The sequence below is a fragment of the Zootoca vivipara genome, chromosome 7, assembly GCF_965207765.1.
Source record: "Zootoca vivipara chromosome 7, rZooViv2.hap1.1, whole genome shotgun sequence".
In the NCBI taxonomy this organism is placed as follows: Eukaryota; Metazoa; Chordata; class Lepidosauria; order Squamata; family Lacertidae; genus Zootoca; species Zootoca vivipara.
In genome coordinates, this window is record NC_142590.1 from 68,530,779 (window position 1) to 68,544,289 (window position 13,511).

The 13,511-nt window shown below is 43.9% G+C and overlaps 1 long non-coding RNA gene across 1 annotated transcript; it reads right to left on the reverse strand.

Annotated features, from left to right (window-relative positions):
• Nucleotides 1-296: 296 nt before the first annotated feature.
• LOC148685125 (uncharacterized) lies at nt 297-13,428 on the reverse strand. The gene is made up of 3 exons (XR_015950868.1): nt 13,245-13,428; nt 12,553-12,646; nt 297-2,209 (listed from the first exon to the last, which is right to left on the reverse strand). It is a non-coding gene; the product is annotated as an uncharacterized LOC148685125 (long non-coding RNA).
• Between the last annotated feature and the right edge of the window lie 83 nt (nt 13,429-13,511).

A 13,511-nucleotide genomic window follows, 5' to 3' on the forward strand; every position in this document is an offset into this window, starting at 1 on the left:
CATTTATTTAAGTGGAACACTCAATGAGTGAGCTCTGTTCCAACTGGGTCTCATATGGCCCCATTCATGAAGGGTATTTCCAGACTGTCACTACAGTATATTTGTGTGGGATTCAATCACATACCAGCAAATCCAGGCCTTGCCATTATTGTGGATTGGGAGGTCTTGCACAACAAACCCGCTTCCCCAAAAGATCAGACCTTTTTTTTGAGAAAAGGAATGTACTGTAATGAGAAATTGCATTGGAGAATGTCAGATAAGACTTGCTGTGATGAAACTGCACCTAACCTCTCAAGTAAATCAATCAATGCTTTTATTTGTATGCTACATTTACAAAGTTAAAACCATGCTGAAGGAGGCTTAAAATTTATTTTAAAAATTGCACAAATTACAAGCATAGCAGAAGGGGTCATGAACAGTAAAGAAAACATCAAAAAGTACACAACCAAACCAAACAATTTCCACATAAAATGTAAGATCCAAAATAAAAATAGAAAAAATTAACATCTACAACAGCAACAACCCCTCTCCCCTAAAAAATACCCCAGCCCAAGATTCTGTTCAGCAGCAGCAGCAGCATTTGTATCTTGAGTCTGTCATGTCCCCAGCCTCCCAGGCCAGGCCAGTTGGAAAAGGCTTGTAAGGCAGGGAGCGGGTCTTTCAAGTCTCACAGTCAGTATGGTAAAGTTGAATGCTTAAGAAACAGGCAGTCTCAGGGGCGGACAAAGACTTTCCGGTGCCCGGGGCGGTACCGTGGCCGTGCACCCGGGGGCTGCTTCACATGCCACTCAATAGAGGGGTGCGGCGGATGGCAGCCAGCAACCACGGGGCCTCTCCGCGACAGTGGTCACGCTGTGGCAGCGGCGGCCCTCGTCAGTGGAGGTGAGGAGGGGGTGCTGCCCCCCAGATTGGAGCCTGGGGTGCCACGCCCCCATAGCCCCCCTTTGCTACGTCCCTGGGCGGTCTGGAAGGTATTCAAATAGGCATTAAACACCGACTTGTTCTTCCAAAGCACTTTTTCATCCCCTCTCTGCTCATCGAATGTTCACTCTGATGACCTGGGGGGGGGCATGACCTGGGGGGGGGTATTCACCGCCTCCTCAGAGTGCAGGACTCTGCCCTCCTCCCCCCTTCCCCAGCCAGTGTTGTGTCTACTGCAAAAGTGAGTTCCGGGGCAGTGGGGGAGGGGCGGGGGGAGGTGGTAGAAAAAATTGCCAGCAAAGTTATTGAGATTGCAGCAAAAGTAAGAGCTGAAGCAGAGGCATGACTCTACAAAGCAGTTCATGTAAATAGGCAAAGCAAGTCATTTTTAATGTTCCTGTTAGGATCTGTGGTGGTAGAGGAAATGAGAGCATGAAGCTTAGAGGGAGGGGGAAATATTCCCTTTCATTTAAGGAACCCACAACTCTGGGCCAAACAGGTGGATAAATTTAGGCATGCTAGGGCATGCATGTTATTTCTCTTAAGCCTTCTTAGATAATGATAGTAACAGATGTTTATCACGAAGTCACAGTGAAGCAAATATAGCTGCATCTTTTCTACATACAGACACATAAAACTTACTGCAGCAATGTGGATCAGGTGCCAGTACACAAAGTTGAGAGCTGCATTTTTGCACCACCCTTGACTAATCCATCAATATCATTTCTCTCTGGCTATCTATTTCCTCCATAATAGAATCATAGAATTGTAGCTAGAAGGGCCATCTAGCCATCCAGCAATGCAGGAATCTTAACTAAAGCATCCAGGACAGAAGGGCCATCCACCCTCTGCTTAAAAACCTCCAATGAAGGAGTGTGATTATTTCACTACCTGAAGCCCGAATTACCTTTGAGACCTGCCTTTCATAATCTTATCTTGGAATCCTGCAGGGAGATGCTGTCAAACTGAAATCACTGGATTAATACATTCTGCAATACTGTATATTTATCCATGAAGGTGTTCCTCTGGGACTTCTTCCTCTCTTCGAAGTAAATGTACTAAGCTAGTAATTATATGCTGTATGAACAGAGAGATGGGGAAGAAGGGAAGGTTGTGAAATCCGTGGTCTACCCAGTATCATTTACCAGCTGTGTTGTTTACAAGCTCTGCTCAGATGTTCGGCTGAACATGTGAGGGCTCAAACTCTGTAGGAGCCGGGAGGGTCATGTGCGCCATTCATCTTTCAATGTTCCATTCACACTGGCCATGGCCAGTGGATCATTGCAGACTGGAAAAATGCAAAAGAAAGGTTTTAAATTTAAACACTTGCATACTGCTTTATATTAAAACATATAAATAGTATTAACATATTTATAAATATGTTTATTTATAAATGTATTTACATTTATATTTAACATATATTTATAAATGCATTCACCTATTTTAAAATTTGGTAAGCCCAGCCCTCTTGTGTAGGGGGTCACTCCCACTTATTCCACTGAGTGAGGGCCCTGAAGTCTTGTTTTGACAGCAGCACTGAGATCATGCCCTTTCCATTACTTAGCTATTATTTTATATTTCTACACAGCCCTTCATCTGTGGATCCCAGGGCGGATTACAGTAAATTTCATTCTTGGCACATTAGTCCAAATCCCCCAGCCTGAACAAGCCTGAAAAGATGCAATAAGTAAAACATTCCAAATTAAACCACTCAGATTTCAAAAACCACCTATTCAAATCAGATGCAGTCTTTCCAAAGGAGCCTAGCTACCGGTAGTCACTATTTCAAGTCTCCTTGTATTCTTCTTCTACAGTGTTAGCTGCCAGTGTTAGTCTGCTGCAGATAAATCAATGTAGAGTCTTGTGGTACCCTAAAGACTTCCAACTGAGCTGCTAACTGAACATTCATCCTTATTTGTTTGCAGACATTTTGTGGTGAGGTTATGTGACAGCAGTTGTTTATTGAACATTCAGGTTTCTTTGCGGGGAGGTTAGTATTATGCTGTGTCAAACAACTGTTATTCCACACTTTCCAATGCATTTTCCTGTTAATTTCCTCAGTATGTAAAGGTGGATGTCGAAAGCATATTCCCTGCACAATAGCACCAAATCCACTCCAACGACACAACCTGAATTTTCTGGTATGCAGCTGAATCTCACCACAAAATAGTGACATCTGGAAGTGCCCAAATTTTCTAGGGCATAAGCTTTGCTATTCTCTAGCATCCTTTCCCCTCTTCACATAACATACAAAGTAATAGAAATAGACACCCATGATGCTATGGCGAGACTAGATCTATCTAAATTGCCACTCATCTTAGGAAAGGTAAACAAAACACTTCACAGGAGACCATGACACAAATTTTAAACAACAGGAAGGGGGAGGGGAGAAAAAACACACACAATGGGAATGTTTTATAATGAAGGGAACTCCTAGAGGATGTTGGAATAATTGCAATAATAGAAATGTATTTTCCAGTCTGGTCAAGCCTGTTAAAAGACACATCACAGAGAAAAATCATGCATTTAGAAAGCTTTGCAATCCATCAGACAAAGGTGATGGGATCTCCTGCATCTCACTCCTGGAGATACAGTTGTTATGGGAGTTGAAATAGTTTGTGTTTGTATGTGTATACATGCAAGCACACACATTTCCAGCCCCAGATCATGACATAATAGTCTTTTCCATCTTTCCATTGTGCTGACAAGAGATACAGGAACAAAATACTCCGAGAATGTATCACACTAACATCAACCTAGGGTTTTTCCAGCATGTTCTAGGATGACTGAAACAAAGGAGTAAGTTCCATAGGATGTTAGTCAGCATAAGTATAGGAGGAGAAGGGGTCCATGGCAATGATTAGAAATACTATGTAGGATGCAACAGCTTCAGAGCCTGAGCCAAAGGTTGCTTAATGCTTATTCCAATACAGGGCCGGCCCAAGACAGTTTGGTACCTGATGCAAATGGCAAAATGGTGCCCCCTTCCCTGCCAGGCAAGAAGGGATGGGTGAAGATCTATATCAGAAACAAGGAGGGAATAAAGCTTGACATCGAGAACTACAGACCCTGTGGATTCTGCCACCTGAGATGGTTGCCTCACTTTTCCTCATGAGTGGGCTGGCCCTGCCCCAATAATCTCTCATTTCTGAATCTGTTAATTTCTGGTTCTGTTAATCTACTGCATACATGTATTTAGACTTTTATCTTAAGTCATAACATCGTGACTAATTTATCAGAATTTGGACAAAGCTAAAAGATCACACTCTAGAAGGAACAACTCTACCCAGTGTTGTTCAACGGTTGGACTGTCAGGCTTGGACTGGGAAGATGTGAATTGTCACTCAGTCACAAAGCTCACTATGTGATCTTGGGCCAGTCACTATCTCTTAGTCTGGTTTATTTCCCAGGTTTGTTGTGAGGATAAAATGGGGATTCCCCATGTATTCACCCTGCACAGCCTGGAGCAATAGTGCAATGTTGATTTGATTTATTGTATTTCTATGCTGCTTTTCATGTTATTGCCATAGCATCCTCAGATTTCCTGATATGGCTCTGTTTCCGTAACAAACAGGTTTCCTCATGTTCGTGACCTGATTATCTCCTCCCTTCAGATGAAAGTGAGGCAAGACACGGTGTTTTAGGTTGTCCATAAAACTGGTGTTCACATTGTATGCAGAAAAGTTAGACTAACACTGCAATCCTATGCACTTTAACTAGGAGTTTCCATTGGCAAGTCCCACTAACCTCAGTAGGAATTTCTTCTAAGTAAATATGCACAGGATTGGGCCATAAGATCATTGATTCCTGTTGAAAAAAGACTAACAGAAAGCTCACAGTCAAGTTTAGTGATGTGGCAGTTCAAAAATCTATGGCCCACCTGTTGTTCAGTGTTCTCCTTTGGATAGAAGATGTTTGTGATCATTACACAGAAGCTGAAAGATTTATATAGAGTTAATGAAGGAACACACCTGAAAATGCCAATGTTAAGAGGAGCAGGCACATCTCTACGTCTTTGTGCTTCCTTTTGCCAAGAAGCAAAACGGGCAAAATAAAGTTGTTTATCAGGCTCTTCTAAGTAATTGCACACTGAGTCAGAAAATTCTTGAAAGGTTCCACAAAAACATCTTTATGAACTGTACAGCATTTATGGTATGAATTTACCTACAGCAATGTGGCAGATCAGATTGCACTCCAACATTTTATGTTATTTTTTTCCACATGACATTCTAGATTTCAGCCCACAGGAAACTTTGTTCTTGCTTAGTTTGATAAATTCATTCTCAAATTTTACTTAAAAGCGGCCATTCTGTCATCATGGAGTATGACAAGAAGCTTTGCATTGCGGAGAAGTACCCAACCATCATGTTTTAACTTCTATTTGATAGATCAGATGAGACCATCTTGAAGCATGGTTCTACAGATGCCCAACTGGATTGCGACTTTAAGCAGCAAAAGGAACAGGAAGTTTCAAAAGATGAGGCAAAGTGTCAGATGTCTTCAGCTGCAAAATAGCCAATGTGCACACAAGAGGCAGGAACTACTTCCAGCGAGACTCTTTAACTTGACCCTGCAAGCATTATTCAGCTAATTACAAGCTTAGCATTGGACAGAGTAAAGGTTCCTGTTCAGCTGAGCACAATTATCTCTGCTAAAATACACTGAAGGTACTGACTCCTTTACAGGCATCTGAGAAGGTGTGGCTCTGGAAACTCCAGATAAGGGACAGGCAGATGAAACCAACCTTGTCATGTCCACAGAACCCCAAGATGTATTAATTCCAGGCCACACCTAACAGAGTCTGACAAGAAGCTTCCGAACCCTCTCAGGTTTGATGCAATGAGGTAGCTATGGAGGTGGAAGTTGTGGAGGCATAAGTGAGGAGAACGTCAAAGTCAATATCAGCAATGGAGAACATGGAAGAGGAGGAATTTAGCACCATGTCTAAAGACATTTGTCAGACTTTAAGAAAATTGGAGAATGTACAATAGGGTTCTTGGATTCCTTGAAGACACTTAAGGTACTTTAATTGCTTCAGTATCAATATTTTAATGAGCATATATGTAACACCCACACACGTACACACACATGGACACACATATCTAGTACTAGCCACAATGGTGATTCTCTACCTCCACAGCCAGATACAGTGTGCCCCCGAGTTCTAGTTGCTAGAAATCACAGGTGGGCAGAGAGCTGCAGGCTTTCCATGGGCATCTGACTGGCCACTATGTAAACAGGATGCTGGGCTAGATGGACCATTGGCCCAATCCAGTAGGCCTTTCTTCTTATCTTATCTGTATTGCAGTAACACAGAGACATTCTTTGACTAGGTGAGGGCTCTGTCTTACTAAAAGTGATTATCCCTGCCATTAACTAACATACAAAAATCTAAGACCAATAAATAAATAAATATTGACATTTTTTGGGGTTGAAAAATATCAAATAAAACTTAAGCAAGATAGGCTCAAAGACTATCATCATGTCATGGTTGAGGTGAGGGCCCCTTATTGATTAACTTTCAACAAGATACATTTTAATAACTTTGAAAGGACAACACTCCCTGTCAATTATTGTGCTATAAATCAAAAAGGTCAGGGTCTAATCTCCTAAATTAAATTCTGTTTTAGAGCAATTCCTGCAACTTCACAATTCTGCTTCTTAGGATCCCCAGGCAGCAAAATGGTAACAGCAAGAGCAAGAACACATGAGTAAACTGGAAGTCTCCTTAAACTGACCTTCCTGGATAGTGACAAATTTGAACAGAGGGTGGAGCCCCCTGAGGAAACTAAACGTAATAAAGCTAACATCTTAACACTCCTTTGGAGTTTGCTTTTACAGTGACAAAGTCACCACACCCAGGCTGCCTGGAGGCTCACCATCAAGTGATTCAAGAGCCCACTGTATGCAAGGAGGAAGACTATTTTAAAGGGCAGAATCATTGACTCATGACATGATGCAACCTTTGATCAACAAGAAGAGTGTTGTTGTCCAGTTTATGACCGTCATTTTCACCTGATGTTTTTGTGCAATTTTAAAAATATGTGTGTACATGAATGTACACACACATTTGGTTCAACGAATATTAAAGTGTCTCCTCAATGTGATAACATCTCAAACTATCTGAATGGGGCCTGGTCTGTGCTTTAAAACAAAACAAAGCATCTGTCTGGCTCAAACCACAATTCATATCATCTTTTTTAAAAAAGAAAGTATAGAAGTAGCTTTTTATGAGCTAGAGTCGGACACGACTGGACCTGATGGTCAGGGGCCTTTACCTCCCTTATTACCTCCTAAGGGACGTAGGTGGTGCTGTGGGTTCAAACACAGAGCCTAGGGCTTGCTGATCAGAAGGTCGGCGGTTTGAATCCCCGTGACGGGGTGAGTTCCTGTTGCTTGGTCCCAGTTCCTGCCAACCTAGCAGTTCGAAAGCACGTCAAAGTACAAGTAGATAAATAGGTACCGCTACAGCGGGAAGGTAAACGGCGTTTCCGTGTGCTGCTCTGGTTTGCCAGAAGCGGCTTTGTCGTGCTGGCCACATGACCTGGAAGCTGTACGCCGGCTCCCTCGGCCAATAACGTGAGATGAGTGCTGCAACCCCAGAGTCGGTCACGACTGGACCTAATGGTCCCTTTACCTTTACCTCCCTTATCTGTTGGAAAACGCGCACCTGGAGACACGGCAAACCCCCGCTGCCTCCGTGCGTCTCCCATTAGGCATGTCTCTGGAATGGCAGATACTAATCACACTACCCAGCATCGGGTACACAAAATCCTCACATCCTCCTCCATTTTAGGTAACTGATGCTGCATAAGCCAAAACAGCCTTACGTGACATGAACAAACAGTTGTTTTACACATAGTATACTCCTGTTGTATCCGTTCCACCTTTGGAACTCCCTGTAACTGGATTGACCAGTTCATACCTCTGGTTACCTTTCCTCCATGGGATTAACAACATGTGGACCATTATACACCTTAACTGTGAGCTTTTATTTTCAAACCAAAGTTCTTGAGGCACCTTACCATAAACTCAAAAAACAAACTTGGGCAAACTTAGTTACTAGGAAGCAGGGGCGACTTGCCCCTTTTCATCATCTTAGGCGACATGGGAGTTGCTGCCTCCTGCAGCTGCCCACCCTGCAACTTCTGCTGATGGAATGCCCTGGCTCTCACCAACTTGGCAAGAGCAATGTGTACTGCAAAGCACTGCCACTTGGCTTCTCTGACCAGGGGGTCGGGAAACCGAGCACCAACATGGTGCCCAGCAACACCCTGGCTCTTGCCGAACTTGGCAGGAACTAGGGCTTTTTGCAAAGCTTTTTGTTATTTGGCTTCTCCGCACACCAGAATGTCTCCCTCATACCAGTGGTGGGGCAGGCAGAGTGTTGCCTCTTGTGCTTCTGCTGCCTGAGGCACTCACTTTACCCTGCCTCATGGGCAGTACTGTATACTCACTGATGAACAAGCACCTTGCTGCAATCATAGCCCTACTTACGTGGTAGTAAGCCACACTGAATATGATAGGGATTGCTTATAAGCAGACATGCTTAGGGTTGTGCTGCTACGGTATTTCTGAAGATCTAGCGTTAATAGATTTAGTGTAAGGTATGTTCTCACAATAAGCATTACAAAGTATAAAAGGATGCGAGGAAACCCAAAGCATGCACCACACAGAAAGTGTGAGGTGTGCCTAACTGGCACAGTGTGATAGTAACATTTTGCTGGTCCTAGCTATATAGAGTACCACCTGATAGATCTGGCTCCATGTAGAACAAAAGAAATCCCTATTAATTAGATGTTTAGATGTTTGCTGTTTTGGGGTGTTTGTATGTGTGGTGGAAAGGAGTTGGCTGATGGTGAAACTTTGGAGCCTACATCTGCTCATAGTTTCAAGCTGGGAGGAGGAAGCAGACATTCAAATGAGGCTCTGCCCAGTGCTGTGCATGTTTCATGTTGCAGCAAAGGCTGTTGCGAAGAAAGAACATACAGGTGTGTGTGTTTCTTAATATCCCTCGTTAGCCATCTCACCCTTGCTTTGCACAATTTTGTACCCCTGGAATCTTGGTGAGGTAAGACTTGCTGTTACACTGTGTGGTGCCTGAAAAATAATAATCAAGGAACATTTTGCCTTCAGCATCTTCTCTGTTATTAAAAGTGGAGGACAACGAATGCCCTTGCACATCTAGAGGGCGTTGTAATAAGCAATGCTTAATTTGTTCTTAACCCGTGATTCTACAATTACAATGTGTTATGCCAGAGCAAAATAGAGTTATTTAATGTAAGACAGCCACATAATAAAAGAAGGCAAGTTAATTTAGTTTGTCCACATGATGTCCAGGAACTCACAGGATTCTAATGACAGGGAACTGCCAAATTAGCTCTATTTACAAACTGGTTAAGTCGTTATTCAAATGAGTCTGCTAATATACATATTTATGCAGATAAACCACATCTCTCTAATGTATGTTCCATCTTAATGTAAGAGGGAGGACATGCTCGGCTTCAACCACTGGCAACATGTGCACCAAGCAGGAGCTGGAGCAGCAGTGGAGAACTCTGGCTCATAGCCTTATTAGGCTCGTGAGGCTGTTTTGGTCCAGCACACACCCCTCCCACCCCATGGCGCCATGCACCTGTCAATCACCCAACACTGCAATGACATATATTGACCCATTTTCACCCAGCTGATTATTGATGCTTGCAGAGAGCCTTGCTTTGAAACCACAACAACCAGCTAACTGCTGGTGCTTCAAAGCACTGTGCATGGTTTAATTTCAAACCATGTGGGCAAAAATAGTTAACCTGATGTCATTGATGTTCTGTGACTGACAGGTGTGTGTGGGGGTGTCTGCCTTCTTGCCTCATGGGGGAAGATAAAGTTCCAGCATACAAGCCAGATCCGATCCCCTATCCTGATGTAGAGTTGTCTACTATTCTCAAGTCAACTGCTAAAGTTGGCTTGAAATTCCTAGCTCACAGAGGATGTGCCAAAGTTATAGATGCCAGTGTTCACTGACTGTTGTTTATATGGGCCACTGAACTCACATCAATAACATACAGGCAGGAAAACCAAGAGGTGGGTGACCTCCCCACAGCTAATGTAGGGAGCTTCAAGATGCAGCCCCCCTGCCCCCCCCACTGCTTGGTTTTTCTGGTAAGGCAGATATTGTTTCTTTCATTGCCTTTTTAACCAGGCAAGTGGGGGTTCGTTTTATCATTTCCACCACTTCCTGGCTCTTCAGCTGTTTTTAGCTGCAACTATCTTTGCTGCTACTACGATAGCCACTTCCCCTAGAGAGGAGAACAACACGCAGCATTTGGATAACAATGTGCAGAGGGGTAGGCAGACTAGTCTCTTACTTACAGCATCACTATAAAAGATTCTTGCAGCAGCTTGAAGCTGAGAAAGATGTATTGTGCATAGCTGCCAAGTTATCCCTTTTTTACAGGGATTTTCCCTTATGCTGAATAGGCTTCCTCGCGAGAAAAGCGAAAACTTGGCAGCTATGGTATTGTGGCGTGGCATAAACTTTAGCGGATTAGAAGCCACTTTATCAACTTAGGGTGGCATTCAACTAAGTTTAATTCAGACTAGACCAATTGAAATTAATGGACCTAACTTAGTAGTGTTCATTAATTGCAACATGTCTACTCCTAGTACAACAGAGTGTTTGTTGTGGGGGAGGAGGGGAAAGGAGATTGTTAGCTGCTTTGAAACTCCTTCGGGTAGTGATAAAGCAGGATATCAAATCCAAAACTCTTCACTCTCTCTTCTTAATTGAATACCACTCTTTTGCTGCAATAAGCGCCCATCCAGGCCATACATTTAAAGCATTACGAGACCACTTCAAACCGTCATGGCATCCCCCAAAGGATAATTCTGAGTGAGAGTTGTTTGGGGGGCCCTATTCCCCTTAATGAGCTACAATTCCCAGAATTCCATGTGAAGAGGGATTGACTGTTAAATGGCTCTGTGAGAACAGAGGTCTCCTAAGAACTCTCAGCACCCATAACAAATCACAACGTCCAGAATTCTTTGGGGGGAAGCCATGACTGTTTAAAATAGTATCATAGTGCTTTGAATGTACCTATCCTAAATCTATCTTTGTTTTAATTTTTGGATAACGTGCACACAATTAAACAGTGGATTCAGATCAATTAAGGGTCCAATACAGGATTTCTCCTAAATTTCTATTGGTGTGGAAACTTGTTAGGGCATTTGTGTGTGTGTGTGTCATAGCTGCCAAGTTATCCCTTTTTTTAAGGGATTTTCCCTTATGCTGAATAGGCTTCCTCACGAGAAAAGGGAAAACTTGGCAGCTATGGTGTGTGTGTGTGTGTGGTGTCATTTCAGTGACTGGCTTCTGACACTATACCATACTTCCATTTGCTCCTCACCTGCGCACAACCTAGCCATTTCCAGCAGCCCATCCAATGTGCCAATTGCTACATGCTGAAGGCACATAGGAATCTCAACAACCCAGTTGGGAGCAGCTGTTGTCTTAAGATCTCAGCTTTGCAGACTGTAATAGTACGTACACCCTGACTTTTTAAAAAGTATTTTTTAATACAGAGGCCTTGTGCAATATCTCTTGCATTATTATTATTAAAGTCCAATGGAAATAGATGCTGTGCAAACACGCCCCTAAAGAAATAAATAAAGCACAACTCTCCACTCTGTGCATTGTGAAACAACATTAATAAGGGCTGGCATTGTGTGCTCTTGCTGTCTTACACACTTGAAAACAAATTAAAGATACACACACACACAGGCAGAAATACCTGTGTGCATGCCGAGTAATATGTTGTGGAGAGAGGGAGAGAGGTAATTGAGGGGAGGAGCCAGAACACACAAAGCTGAAATATTCCATCAACTTCCCCCTGATGTGGACAGGAAATAGCAGTAAAACTGTGGGAAGCAGAAGACAAACCATGCACGCACAGATACAATCAGAATTAAACATCTCATTTGTGAAATATTGCCTCTGCCTGGAAGCATCCAAAGTTAACCTAACAAATTCAGCAAGAATTCCCTCCAATACCATCTTAATAGTGAAATAATGTATTACCAGTATGCTTTCACTTAGAAATACATCTTTGACTCTTCCAGGAATTTTCTTCCATTGCATGAATATGCAGGCAGATGATGAGCTGTGCTATCTCAAAATCTTGCATATTGCATTGCGCACATGGGCTAGTCCTACTAAAAGTTTTATTTTTGTGACCTTGTGCACCTGGACTTTGCCCTCATTTGAATCACTGACACCAGACCAATGAAGAGTCTAGTGTCACCTTTGAAACTAATCAATGGCATGATGGCACAAGCCTTTATGGATTAGAAGAGGAGTGGGTAGCCTGCAACCCTCCAGTTTTTGCTGGGCCCCCAATCCCATTGGCTCCAACCAGTACACCAGTGGTCAGAGAGGGTGGTGGGGCTTGTGGACCAGCCAAATCTGGAAAGTCACAGGTTATCCACACCATTGCACAGAATATTATCACCATTTGGTAGGCATACACCTGTATGTAGAGTGAGAAATCTAAAACAGCAAGGTCATATGACAATAACATGAAAAAGACATACCGTAATTTATGACAAGTCCAACAAGACACACACACGCAAAATATATACCTCAATCCATGCAGGCGGGGCCAGCCCAAGGCATTTTATAGCACCTGATGCAGACCCAAAAATGGCAACCAGGGAGGAAGGGGTGAGGGAAGATCTACATCAGGAACAAGGGAAGAAAGATTGACATTGAGAGATGCTGTCCTGGTGGCTCCTGCCACTTGAGGTGGTCACCTCACCTTGCCTCATGGATGGGAATGCAGGAAACACACTATGACAGCATACTTGACAGATGGCCACCCAGCCTCAAAATCCTGGAACACACAAGAGTCCACCATCTTCTGAGGCAGTGCATTACCTCCCATTGTCAATCTGGTGGCACAAACCTCCCCTGTTGACCAGGGCTGAGGAACCTCCATATTACCCTCCAGAATCTGTTGAACTCCCACCAGCCCCCACCAACATGGCCAATGGGTCAGGAATGGTCGGGTGTCGGTGGACTCCAACTCCCGAGGGCCACATCCCGACAAACCAATCTTCTACCACATATAAGCCACATCTAACAGGTGACTACTTCTTAACTTCAACAAGCGCGACAGTCCCGCAGTTCAACCGTGACAGTCCTGTAGAAAAACTTTTTTATTTCGATAGGGAGGGGAAACTTTAGCGCAGAGGGAGAACTTGGAGGGGTCCCGATCCCCACCCGCTCGAGTTACAAGTTTCCAGGGAGCAGCCGGACACATTCTTCAATCTACCCTAAGTCTTTTCGGGAGGGATGCGTCCTCTTTTTTTCCGGCTCCCAGCCGTCCCCCGGCAAATCCCGGGCCCCGCTGACCACACGGCACGCAGGAGTGCACAGGATCCTACCTCTAGTACCACAGCTTCACCGCAAGCCCTCCCCGTTTCCCCTCCACGGGTCCCAGCGCTCACGTGGAGCGCTAAGAGCTCCCCCCACCGCTGCACCAAAGCCCCGCCTTCCAGCCGTTGTCCGCCTCCCATTGGCTGCAGAGAGCGGCTGCCGC